Source organism: Eschscholzia californica, unplaced genomic scaffold, assembly GCF_041429995.1.
Source record: "Eschscholzia californica isolate CP2 unplaced genomic scaffold, dmEscCali1.0.p SCAF_5, whole genome shotgun sequence".
Classification (NCBI taxonomy): domain Eukaryota; kingdom Viridiplantae; phylum Streptophyta; class Magnoliopsida; order Ranunculales; family Papaveraceae; genus Eschscholzia; species Eschscholzia californica.
Window position 1 is genome coordinate 15,628,781 of NW_028238472.1, and position 13,482 is coordinate 15,642,262.

Consider the following 13,482-nt stretch of genomic DNA (forward strand, 5'->3'; position numbering starts at 1 on the left):
TCAAATCATACATCAAGAGTACTTTATCAAAATCAATTTACTTTGATATATATGGTCTTCAATCAGCAAGAGAAATATGGAATTATCTCGACCTAACCAATAATGAAGGTTTAGAAGCAAAGAAAGATCAACTTAGAAGAAAACTTCAAACAATAAAAAAAGGAGATGCTTCTATAGCAGAATATCTAAGGGAAATCAAGGTTATTTCTGATTCATTGCTATCTGTTCATGATAAGGTAAGTGAATCTGAACTAGTTAGGATTGCTATTCATGGATTATCATCAGATTATGATCAAAGCGATCGAAAAAAGTGAAAACAAAAATAAGGAAAAAAGAGAGGAAAATGAGCGGATAGCAATAGCGGAAAGCTGGGATACTATTATATTTGCTCAAGCAATAAGGGGCTCTATGTTAGTAACCCACTCAATTCTTAGGAAATATATTGTATTGCCTTCATTGATAATAGCCAAAAACATCGGTCGTATGTTATTATTTCAATTCCCCGAGTGGTATGAGGATTTGAGGGGGTGGCGTAGAGAAATGCATGTTAAATGTACCTATAATGGTGTTCAATTATCCGAAACAGAATTTCCAAAAAACTAGTTATTGTTATTGCTCTAAGAGCAAATAATGAAGTATTGTCTCTAGCACAACTTAAGTCTAGACTAAATCAACAGGAACAGTGGCTAGCTACTAAAGATTCAGGTCATGAAGTTTATTATGTAAACAGATCACACTATAAAAATGGTCAGAAAATCAAACCTTCTCCTACTTTTTATAGAAATCAGGCTATCACAAAGAAAGATAGTTCATATTCAGAAAATTCTCAATCTAAGAATCATAAGGCAGAAGATTTTGATTTTTCTTCTGTTCCATGTGGAATATGCAAAAGGTGGGGTCATTCAGCTGGGGTTTGCTATTTCAGATATAGGCAGAACAAACCTCAATCTGGTTATCACACAGAAGAAAATAAGCAACAAATAGCTTCTGATGATGAGATTATTTCACCTGATTCAAAGTCATTTTCTTACACAGAAGAATCATTACTTGAATGCAATAATGCAATAATCTATCCTTATGATCACAGTGATGAAGAGGAGGTTTTTCAAGAGTGTCATACTGCAATCTTATGTGATGGAAATGATGATATCTTTCATGAGTGTGAAACATTTGATGACAGTATGATAACATCATTTGAAAGTTGTTATACTACTAGTAAAATTTCAGATACTTCTAATATAAAAGAGAAGGCATGGTTAGCTGATACTGGGGCAAGCAGTCATATGACCCATACAGTTGAAAATATCATTTCTCCTCAAATTTACAAGGGAACTGAGGCAGTAATGGTTGGTAGTGGCAAATTCTTACCAATAGAAAGTACAGGTACTTCTAAATTGTCTACCTCTACTTGTGTTTTTGACCTACATAAAGTATTGTGTGTACCAAATCTTAAAAGGAACCTACTTTCAATCTCAAAGTTCACAAAGGATAATTCAGTGTCTGTAGAGTTCCTACCTTGGGGATATACTATAAAAGACATCTGGTCCAAGAGAATTCTAGTTAAGGGACCAGTTAAGAACAACCTTTACCCTATAGAAGTTCAACAAAATATCACACAAAATAGGTCTGTTGTTGCTCATATGGCTCAAACAGCCACTACCTTTCATGTCTGGCATGCTAGACTTGGCCATACAAATCAAAGGGTTGTCAAATAGTTACATAAAGAAGATAAAATACACTTATCTAACCCTAGTGATACATTTTTTTGTAACTCATGTGAGTTGGGTAAGAGCAAGTGTCTTCCCTTTGTTTCATCAAGTTCCACTACAAATACTCCTCTACATCTAGTTCCTTGTGACATTTGGGGACCAGCCCCTGTTGCAACTCCAAATGGTGCTAGATACTATATCTTATTTCTTGATGATTTCAGCAAGTATAGTTGGATTTATGCAATGAAATTGAGATCAGACAGTGTCAAATGTTTTACTCATTTCAAAAATACAAATGAAAATCTTCTCAAAGTGAAGATTGTGTATTTTCAATCTGATGGTGCTCCTGAGTTACAAAAAGGGGATTTCAGGGCTTTTTTGGACACAAATGGGATTATATTCAGGAGTTCATGTCCTTATACTCCCCAACAAAATGGGAAGGCAGAGAGAAAACACAAACATATCACTGAGCTAGGTAACACTCTGTCATTTCATTGCTCTTTACCAAAATTATTATGGTTTGATGCTTTTCATACTGCTGTCTATATCATAAATAGACTGCCAACACCCACACTTCAAGGATTATCTCCTTTTGAGGTTTTATTTCATACTGTTCCTGATTACTCAAACCTAAAGATTTTTTGTTGTGCCTGTTATCCTCACTTAGGTGATCTTAGGAAAGATAAACTCAGTCCTAAGAGTGTCCAATGTGTATTTTTGGGATACAATCATGAGCACAAGGGGTATAGGTGCTATGATCCTGTCACCAAAAGATTATATATATCCAGACATGTTAACTTTGATGAGGACAATTTTCCATATGTCCACATCCATAAGCACAAGTCAGGTTGTGATCAGAGTTCAGGGCCTTTTATTTCATTACCTCTGCCCTCTCCTATATCCACGCAGTCCTTACCTCTTGAGTTAGGTACATCTAGGTGTGTTCCTAGCTCACCAGCTAACTCAGGACCAAAGGAGTTGTCTTCTCCTGAGATAGGGACACCTAACTTGTCTGTTAGTACACCAGCTATAAGTTCAACCACAAACTGAGCAGATAATAACCAGAGGAAGGAATGGTATTATCAAACCTAAGCAGTTACCTTCAGACTTTGTGGCTAACTACTCATCACCTCACACATTCAATGTAGCCTATCTATCCATTCTACAATTACCTGCTGAACCTACTACTTATAAAGAGGCATTTAAACATAAAGAGTGGTGCCAGGCAATGAATGAAGAATATATGGCATTACAACAAAATAAAACATGGTCTCTTGTTCCATATCAAAATTCTATGAATGTATTAGGCTGTAAATGGGTTTACAAGCTCAAACAGAAAAGTGATGGTTCCATTGAAAGATACAAGGCCAGATTAGTTGCTAAAGGATTTCATCTACAAGAAGGTGTTGATTTTTATGAAACCTTTAGACCTTTTGTCAAGGCAACAACTATTAGGCTTATTCTCACATTAGCAGCAACAAATTCATGGCATATTAAACAATTGGATGTATCAAATGCCTTTCTTCATGGGGTTTTGGAAGAGGCTGTTTATATGATACAACCACCTGGTTTTGTTCAACCAGATAAGGAAACTCATGTCTGTCATCTTCACAAAGCCCTCTATGGTCTCAAACAAGCCCCAAGAGCTCGGTTCAATAGATTTGCTAATTTCTTATATCAGTATGGTTTTCATAAGAGCAAGACTGATCACTCCATGTTTGTCTTTCATCAAGACAAGGATATGCTTGTGCTTCTACTTTATGTAGATGACATTATTCTCACTGGTAGCTCTTTAATTATGCTAAACAAGCTAATTTGTGATCTAAGTGTCTCTTTCAAGATGAAAGACTTAGGTCCTTTGGCCTACTTCTTAGGTATTGAAGTTACTCATGGGACTAACACCTCAAGTATGCTCTTAACACAAAAGAAGTATACATTACAGTTACTGCAAAAAGCCTCCTTATTGGATTCAAAACAATCTCAGTTGCTTGTATCTAGCGGTCAAAGATTATCAATTACTGATGGTGAAGAACTCTCTAGTCCAACAGAGTACAGAAGTTTAGTGGGTGCTCTCCAATATCTTACCCTAACAAGACCAGACATCTCCTATGCTGTAAACTACACAGCCCAATTTATGCATAAACCAACTACTTCTCATTTGGTATTAGTGAAGAAGATTCTTAGATATTTGAAAGGGTCTGCGGGTTCTGAGATTCGATTGTCTCCTGGTGATAATACTAAGCTTACTGCTTGCTCAGACTCATACTAGGCTGGATGTCCAGACTCCAGATTATTTTTCTTGGCTCAAGCTTAATCTCTTGGAGCTCAAAGAAGCAGGCTACTGTTGCAAAGTCATCAACAGAGGCAGAATATAAATCTCTTTCAACTACATCAACTGAAATGGTTTGGATTTCATACCTGATGGACGAGCTTAAGTGTCCATTAATCAAACCTTTTAGTCTGTTTTGTGATAACATCAGCGCCAAATATCTTGCTTCGAACCCAATCTTCCATGCGCGCACGAAACACATCGAAGTAGATTTTCACTATGTTCGAGATCTCGTTGTTGATGGTTCAATACAGATCCAACACATCTCTACAAAGGATCAGCTAGCAGATATCTTTACCAAGGGGTTATCTCTCGAGGTTTTCTCTCATCTTCGTGACAAACTGATGGATCATACTTCGTCGTCTCCATCGGTTTGAGGGGGGATCTTAACACTAGCAGTCGAATGAAGAAGAAGCTAGGGTTTGAAGAAGTAAAAGAGTTTAGGGTTTCTCTGTTTTAGAAGTATATACATAGTTGACTAGTCAAGTCAAGCTATGTTCTGACTATTAGTCAATCCGAGAGTCAAAGCCCAACAGGAAGTCAACAAGTCAGCTCGTCTGAAGGCACTCTTGTCTGAAGGCACTCACAAGGACATCTGAAATAAATCAAGAAGATTAGTGTTAGTTAATTCTGTTAAATAACTAAGTTTGTTATTATAACAGAATCTCTTATAATAACAACTTTACTCTTTTTACCTTTTCATCTATTAGTATAAATAATAGTTGTAATAGAACTTATCATTTGATTGAAATAAAATTAGGGTTGGAGAAATTCTTACAGTACTCTTATAAGAAAGCTTACCATAATCAGTCAGATAATCAGGAATTTCATTGATGTTGTTGTTGCTGATTTTTATCCAAATCTATTTGGTAACATTTAACCCCATCAATGATAAAAACAAATGAAACCATAAAATCATTAAAAATCTCATAACAAAACCCTAAAATCAAGAGAAGATAAATAAATTGTCGAACTGGAAAGAACTTAACTATCGTGACAACATTGATAAGAAGTATTTTAGAAGTTCATAATGTCACTTAGATAAGAAAGAAATCAGAAGAGAAGAAATTAAACCTTAATGAAATAGCCAATACAATCTATGGTTTCAAGTACATAGAGAAAAGTTGTAAGGAAGATATTAGGTTATCTAATGGACATTACAGTAAACACAAAATCAAAATTTCAGATGAAGCAATCTGTTGGTAGAGAGAGAACGGAGGAGAGACAGTGAAGGTGCCTAATACGTGGACAACCAATTATCTTATATGAAAAACTATTTTCGGGTTCGGTGCGAGTCAACTATGTTTGACTTAGTTGACTTTAAGGGGACAACTCCATAAAGTCTTAAATATTAACAGTTACTAATTTATGGACCAATAACAAAAACAATAGTTAAAAATAGAAAACCTAACTGTTATCTTCTTTTTCTTCTTCTACTACTTCTTCTTCTTGTTAGTCTTGTTCTTATTCCTTTACGACTAGCAAAAGTAAACTATAATTTCTACTACTTCACTATCTTATTTATCAAACCCTAGATGGATGAAGAGGATAAAACCCCTCAATCTCAACCCAAAAAAGTTTTTCTCGACGATCTATAATACGACTTAATGTTATTCATGAGGTAAAACTATAACTTTTACTATTTTATTTTATATTTTCGTTTGAGTAGTTTGGAAGAATATAAAACGATTTCATGAGAAAAAATCGAAGTGAAAAAGACTATTCCCAAGATTTCATGGAAAATCCACGAAAATTTCCTACATTATCAAGGGTTTTCCCACAAAATTATAGGAGGATTTCTTGTACTTTGTCACGAAATTGGCAAAGTACATTTAGAATCCGGGTTTGTTTATTTTTTCCAATCTTCCTTGTTTATTCTTTAAAATGATCGTATAGATCGCCCAATTTATATCACAAACATCATCGCTTGGAGACGAGGTCATACCTTTAAGAGCTGAAAGTCCTGACTCATGCGAACACTTCACGACTGAGAGGGTATGTTTCTCTTACTTATTCATCGTATGTTTTTTTATACATTTGTACGAACTGATAGAAACATTTGACTAATTTTTTTCGCGTGAAGCATAGGTGTGAGGAGAACTCTAACCAGGTGAAAGATCTTTTTTCGTGCATCCAAAGTGCATAAGGTGACCAATATATGGACAACCAATTATCTTATATGGACAACTATTTTTGGGCCCGATACAATCCACTATGTTTGACTTTATTGACTTTGATTTCATAAGGGGACAACTCTATGAGACCTTGAATATTGAAACAGTGACTAATCTGAGGACCATTAATTAACACAATTGGTTAACTCAATGATCATAAACAACAGACGGTTCTGCCCGTTCTCAAGTGAAACAACATAACCCCATCCAGAAACCCTACCTTCACAAATAGATTTCCAATCTTTCTCTCTCTCTACTTTGTATTATTTATAACTAGAACAAGTAGTAGTGGGTACTACTAGGTGGTTAAAGTCGGATTCTAAAGCTTTTACAAATTGGGTTGCTTCTTTAATTGATGACCTTGTTGTGATGTTTCTCTAGGTTTCTAAGCCGGACCTTCTGCTAGTGGTGGCGGTGGCGGTGGCGGTGGCGGCAACATTTGGTCATCTTCTATTCAATCAATTTACTATAACCTTCCACTTCCACACGAAATAGTTATGGCTGTATGGTGGGTCTTTGTAGCGACTTCCTAATCAATTCATCTCTCACCGCCACCAAAACCAGAGGCACCAGCCAATTAACAATTCCGGCAACAAGTCTTTCACTTCCACCACCCCATTACAAACGGTGGCATACCTCTTCCTTCATCATCAACACCTTGTGGTGAAGGCCCTTTGCAGTTGCGATAAAACATCAATTGTTACCCAAATAAAAACCCTTCCTCATTAATCAAGAAAGTTCTCTGGATCTCATCAATAATAACCCTAGTTTTGATTCTAGAGTAACCAAGCTAAGAAAGACTGTAGTATATAGTAGTCGTAGAACTTGTCAAGACATTGGTAACAAAGATTGTGATAAAAGTCATAAAACAAATAAACTCCCAAACACCCAATTTCTCTCTCTAAAAATCAATTAGTTATTAATGAAGAAGAAGAGAGTGTAGGGAAGATGAAAGGTTGGGAGGACTTAAAATTAAGAATTCTAATTCTTAAAGGACGTGTAAGAAAAATCACAGAGTGATGTCCCCTTAGAAAATGGTTGTCCATATAAAATTTCTAATTTTTCTAATTGTCCATATAAAATATTTGTCCATATAAGAAAATTGGTTGTCCACGTATTAGCCACCGTGCATAAATCTTGCTCAATGTTTCCCTCAGATATTGATCCTTGCAGGGCCGTGCCTGACAATTTAGAGGCCCGGTGCCAAACTTGAAACGGGGCCCTTTTATATGAAAAAGACTAGAGTCGAAAGATTTTTTTTACCTGATTTTTTTTTGCTTTCAAATGATTTAACTATAAAATAAAGATTGAATCATTGGGAATCCAAAGTCAATGTATGATGTTAATATATGATTGACGTAACACTTTTCATGCCAAAGTTCTACTATTTGACGAGAGTTTTATCTTTATTTTGGAATTTAAGAAATGAAAATGAATTTATGAGAATAAGGAGTTAACATTTAGGCTTCTTTGCTTTTTTACATGATGACACAATACCCTTTGGATAATAATCCAATGTTACTGTCTAGTAAGATTCTACAAAAATTAAAGTATCATCTTCTCAATGTGTGAATGTCCATTATAATTTTGACTTATAATAGATTTGAAATAGAGACGAAATCCATAAACAAGAGAAATGCAAATTTTTAAGAAACATATACACTAGAGACTGATGAAGAAGGATTTGATATTTACAGTCTTTAATCAATACGGAAAGGTTATTAAAATCAAACAAGTTTTGTGGTCTTAAAAAAGGAAAAAGAAAAAGACAAAGCACACTAAGTGGTTTGCTCTTAAAAAGGAACCAACAAAACACATAAGTAAAATGTTCATTAAAAAAGATGCAAAATTAGTGGGCAACATGTCTCGAACCCGGGACCTGCGGTATGAGTGGGTAGGCATCAAACCAACCGAGCTGCTTGTATTCAGATGTTCAAATTGTGACATTCCTTTAGCTTAACTCTATAGGATACGCCTTTTAAACTAAAATTGGGCCCCGTGTGGTGGAGGGCCCTGTGCGGGCGCACGGCCCGCACCCCCCACCACACGGCCCTGGATCCTTGACTGCACGTACAAGACAAATCGGTATAAGCACCCTCTACTTCAGCCCGTCTCCACAACTTCAATAGGAAAATCGTTCAAGATAGCATGTACTTTTATGTTTAAGGAAACTACAGAACACTACGTATGGGTTCTAGAATGTCTACAGGCAGTTGCATAAAGTTGATGATCTCCCTTTCCTTATTATCAGTGACAGGGAACAAGCTTTGATGAGTGCAATAGAAATTGTGTATCTAGATGCTAATCACATCTTATGTTCATGGCATATAAACAAGAACATCAGATCCCATGCAACCTTATTCTTAAAGAAGATAAGTCATGATGATAAAAATGTCCATGATAAAACTAACGAGCTTAATAAGATTGTGTTTGAATTTTTCAATGGATGGTAAATGATAACATGGTTGGATATAAAGGAAACATTTACAGATAGATATCATAGGTTTGCCAATAAGTGAAGTAAAATCTCAGGGAAGTTGGTAGCATATTATCCAAATACTTAGTTAACCCGTACAAGAAACGCTTTGTGCGTTGTTAGACTAACAAATACGACACTACGGTACCACTTCCACAACTAGAGCAGAGGGACAACACAATAGGCTCAAAAAGTTCTTAGCTAACTCTACTGGTGGCTTTGTTGTTTGTTGAGAAGCAGTTCACAAGTGTTTTGAACACGAGTTTATTAGAATAACATATTCATTTGAGAGATTTGATGACTGTTAAGCATCACCACTAGACAGTTATATTTGATAATTTAAGAAATGTGGTTGTCCATCGTGTAATGGAAGCTATGTTGGTAGAGTTACACAAGGTTGAAACTTGGACGAGCGCTAATATTTGTACCTGCATCCTGCGTAGTACCAACGGACTTCCTTGTCAACACGAATTGCAAGATTATTGTCGTTCTGAAACACCGATACCACTTGATGGCGTAGACCATTACTGGAGACAACTATCATATAGTGTGTACGTGGAGGTGGAAGACTTGAAATACGAAAACCTACCGGAACATAAAATGGCTAAGGAAAAATGGGGCTAACGCCTCAAAATCGAAAAGAGAACAAATGAGAATTGAACTTAGGTTGATATGTGCTCCAAAAACAACCAATATGAGGGATCTAAATGAACCTATTTTTGGAAAATGGCGTCAACCAAATAAATCAGGTCAAAATGATAGTTCAACCGAAAGGAAACCATTACAGTTTAAAGTTATAGATAAGATGGTTACGAAGGCAATGGCCAGACAACGAGCTAAGCAGATATCAGTTGATAAAATGTGACGCCCCAGGCCTTAGTAGTTGCCGATATTGTCCTCCCTTTGTCCACCACCACGCACAGGTGGTATGAGGTTTTGTTCTTGGCCAGGACTCCAGGAGTCCCCCCAAAAGGCCTCGGTACTTACTAAGCGCCAACGTACACCTATAGCCCAGGCTCTGGACACTCTCGTGAGCGATGTGGGACTATTACATCCCCCCACCCTCAGCGAAGAGCCGTCCTCGGCTCTGATACCAAATGTGACGCCCCAGGCCTTAGTAGTTGCCGATATTGTCCTCCCTTTGTCCACCACCACGCACAGGTGGTATGAGGTTTTGTTCTTGGCCAGGACTCCAGGAGTCCCCCCAAAAGGCCTCGGTACTTACTAAGCGCCAACGTACACCTATAGCCCAGGCTCTGGACACTCTCGTGAGCGATGTGGGACTATTACATCCCCCCACCCTCAGCGAAGAGCCGTCCAGAGCCTGGGCTATAGGTGTACGTTGGCGCTTAGTAAGTACCGAGGCCTTTTGGGGGGACTCCTGGAGTCCTGGCCAAGAACAAAACCTCATACCACCTGTGCGTGGTGGTGGACAAAGGGAGGACAATATCGGCAACTACTAAGGCCTGGGGCGTCACATTTGGTATCAGAGCCGAGGACGGCTCTTCGCTGAGGGTGGGGGGATGTAATAGTCCCACATCGCTCACGAGAGTGTCCAGAGCCTGGGCTATAGGTGTACGTTGGCGCTTATTAAGTACCGAGGCCTTTTGGGGGGACTCCTGGAGTCCTGGCCAAGAACAAAACCTCATACCACCTGTGCGTGGTGGTGGACAAAGGGAGGACAATATCGGCAACTACTAAGGCCTGGGGCGTCACATTTGGTATCAGAGCCGAGGACGGCTCTTCGCTGAGGGTGGGGGGATGTAATAGTCCCACATCGCTCACGAGAGTGTCCAGAGCCTGGGCTATAGGTGTACGTTGGCGCTTAGTAAGTACCGAGGCCTTTTGGGGGGACTCCTGGAGTCCTGGCCAAGAACAAAACCTCATACCACCTGTGCGTGGTGGTGGACAAAGGGAGGACAATATCGGCAACTACTAAGGCCTGGGGCGTCACATTTGGTATCAGAGCCGAGGACGGCTCTTCGCTGAGGGTGGGGGGATGTAATAGTCCCACATCGCTCACGAGAGTGTCCAGAGCCTGGGCTATAGGTGTACGTTGGCGCTTAGTAAGTACCGAGGCCTTTTGGGGGGACTCCTGGAGTCCTGGCCAAGAACAAAACCTCATACCACCTGTGCGTGGTGGTGGACAAAGGGAGGACAATATCGGCAACTACTAAGGCCTGGGGCGTCACATAAAATGTCTAAAGATCCAAGTATGTATAGACATACCTTAAAGCAACTTGATGCTAATATAGAAACATTGTTCAAGCGGAAAGCAACTAAACTCCCTGTATTTGGAAAAATGACGATCGAGAAGGAAGAACATCTGTCAATCACAGATTTTGAGTTTTTGGATTGGATTCCTGACAAAATGCAAAACTATGTTATCGACATCAAGACTGATCCCTCTAATGGACACTGTGGCTTTCATGTCGTTGGAAACATTTTGTTTAGATCGCCAAAGGATGCTGGAATAGAAGTTCGAAAATGTATGATCACATTGTAACTAACGAATAATTTATTCGTATATGTGATCAGAGATTGAAGTGCGTAATATGAAAATTACCTTACCTTTTTATGATAAAAGAGTGGAGACGCATATTGGATGTAAATTCTGGAAACGGGTCATTTTATAACGGAGGCTTTTCAAATTCCAGTTGCGTTGCTATCCCATACAATGAGTCTCACTTTCTTACCAGTAATGAATCCTCTAAATGAAATCATAATGATACAGTGGTAATGTGTCACGTAAATCATACCCACTATGTTTCAGTCAAGCTCCATCCACATAGTCCGCTTTCCCCGTTCTACATGGGTCTTATTATGAGAAGATGCAAAGTGCATATTATGATCTATGGATCAAGAAGTTCAAAAGTCAGTTTCAAAACTTCAAAAAAATAATGCCAAAAGACAACAACGCCTTCTTCATAGTCTTAGAAACCAACTTACATTGATTATACAAAAAAATGAGTGAGGGATCCAAATTTTTTTTGGGGGGGGGGGGGGGGGGGGGGGGGAATGAGCGTGCAGAACATTTCCGGCCAGAAATGAGTCTCCAGTCCAAATGTCAGGACAGCTCATTTTTTTCTGATTTTCCTTTTTTTTTCTCCCTCTCTTGCCCCTGGTTTGAAAATTCAAAATTTTCAAACCAAATTTTGGGATCCCGCCTGGCTAAGTCTTTTTCTTTCTCTCTCTAAAACCTCAGAAAACCATGGATGTTAATTATCTTCTTCTCCTCTCTCTCTACACTAATCTTCCTCTCTCCCTCTATTTTTTTTTTGAAAATTCTTCCTCTCTCTCTATAAACTAATATTCTGAACTTGATTATCTTCATCCTCTCTCTCTTTCTAAAAGTTTATCAACTTCTAATATCTCTCTCTAAAAAATTTTCTGTATATTATTCCGAAATCGATTATATTCTTGTACTGGAAATTGTTTTGAAAGATTATCGACTTCTGAAATAAAAAGAATAAAAATAGGAAATATGGAGAGAAAAAATCTTGAGGGAAAATATGAAAAAAGGAATAAAATTTAGAGAGAGGAAAAATAGGAAAAATCTAGAGAGAAATTCGTAAAGTGTCTATTACATAACGAAAAATGTGTAGTACATAACCAAATGGCTAGTACACAGAACAATTTCTGGTACACAAGAAATTTTCCAGTACAAAAATGTCTAGTACATTAACCTAATGGCCAGTACACAGAACAATTTTCCAGGAAACAGAACAATTTTCAGGAAACAAGAAAATTTCCAGTACAAAAATGGCTAGTAAACAGAACAATTTCCTGGAAACAAGAAAATTTCCAATACAAAAATGTCTAGTACATACCCAAATGGCTAGTAAACAGAACAATTTCCAAGAAACAAGAAAATTCCCAATACAAAAATGTGTAGTACATCACAATCTGGAAAAAAAAAAAAATTTGAACCAATTTCGAATTTTTGGATAGGATAATTCAAAGAGAAATATTTGTTGAGATTGGAGAGAGATTTTTAAAGAGAGTGAAATTTGTTGAGATTGGAGAGAGAAATATGTGTGGGAGAAAATTAAAAAACAAAGGAAATAAATCTGGATCCCTAAATTAAAGAGAGAAATTAGGAATTGGTTAAATAAATAATCTGAAAAGTTGGAGAGAAAAATTCGAAATTGGTTAAAAGTTGGAAACAGAATAGGTTAAGATATGGAAAGAAAATAGGAATTAGAGAGAGAAAAATTTGAAATCGATTTAAAGTTGGAGAGAAATTTCGAAATTGGTTAAAATTGGAGAGAAAATAGGAATTGGTTAAATAAATAAACAAATCTAGAAAGAGAATTAGAGAGAGAAAGTAAAATTCTGAAATTTTCAGCGTATCCCGGCAAATTTGAGTGTCAACTTCCGTAAATTTGATGAAAAATCAAGGGGGTTACGGCACTTTCCAATAGGGGTCTGACTCTTTGGACTGAGTTTATAATTCCGGGCATTGATGGACTGGTCACTTATTTTAAGCCCAACGTCCATTCCCTCTTGATTATATATTCTAGTTATTTTTTCTTAAGAGAAAACCGTGTTTACGATTCATTATTTTAGTTGTCCTTTGAATTTTAAGTGAATTATACTGCATATTTCAATACTTGTCGTAGTTCATATATCAATACTTGTCAATATATAAAACCCCAAGAAAAAACGAAACAAAAAAATACTGACTTGCCAATTTCGTGAAGATCCACGAATAGGCTAACTTGGCTTCTGACTTGTTTATCGATCACTATCTTTTCTATTTTTGTTTATGTTGAGTTCAGATCTTATTTAAAT